Source organism: Triticum aestivum, chromosome 3A (genome assembly GCF_018294505.1).
Source record: "Triticum aestivum cultivar Chinese Spring chromosome 3A, IWGSC CS RefSeq v2.1, whole genome shotgun sequence".
NCBI classification, from domain to species: domain Eukaryota; kingdom Viridiplantae; phylum Streptophyta; class Magnoliopsida; order Poales; family Poaceae; genus Triticum; species Triticum aestivum.
The window spans coordinates 749,969,728-749,970,572 of NC_057800.1; the positions used below are offsets into that span (position 1 = coordinate 749,969,728).

The following is an 845-nucleotide window of genomic DNA, read 5'->3' on the forward strand; positions in this document are numbered from 1 at the left end:
GAGCAGGACGATGCCCCGCACGTCTGCTTCTCCAAGGGCCGCGTGGGGTTCTTCGGCAATGCGAGCAATCTGGCTGTCCCGACCGGCACCCAGGTGGTCGCTCCCACCTTCTCACCCGGCGGCAATGCCTTCTCCTTCAGCCACCCCTCCGTCGACACCGTCGTGGAACGCTTCCTGGTGGGGGAGGGTGCGGGGGCTGGCGCGAGGGAGAAGGGTGCTGCCAGCGAAGATCAGAAGATGGAGAAGCTACACTAGGAGTTCGACGAGCTACACACGGACCTGGTCGAGGTGAAGAAGCGGACCGAGTGCGAGGAGGTCACAGCGAAGGAGCGTGACGCGGGGGAGCCAATAGCGGCTTAGGTTTACACGAACGTGCACGACATGGGGGATGAGGACCTGGTGGCCTTCTTTGCCACGCTGATGCAGGTGAAGGACGTCGTCTCCAAACGCGCCAACGTGGTTCTCTTGCCCGTCGACGTGAGCCGCATGGAGGAGGTGGACCCGCCGCTGCCACTGCAGCTCTTCAGTGGCAATCCTTTGGAGCTCGGTAGCAGCAGGGGCATCAGATGCTGGTGGCGACGCTGCCTCCGCCTGAGGTATTCGCCTCCGAGATTAATATGTAGCAGCAGATATTGATGGAGCTGCCCCCGGCACGGGCGGTCACCGCCGAGATGGATATGCAGGAGATGCCTCGACCGCCGGTGTTTGCCGCGGGGATGGATATGGAGGAGATGCAGATGGTGATTCCTCAGCCGCCAGGGTTCGACGACGAGATGGGGATGCCTCCATCACCAGAGATCCCTGCTATGCTGGAGATGAACGCCGGCTTCCCGTTCCTGTACTGA

At 62.2% G+C, this 845-nt stretch overlaps 1 pseudogene; it reads left to right on the forward strand.

Moving 5' to 3' along the window:
* LOC123057370 (agamous-like MADS-box protein AGL62) overlaps positions 1–845 on the forward strand; it is a 1,541-nt pseudogene extending 696 nt beyond the window's left edge.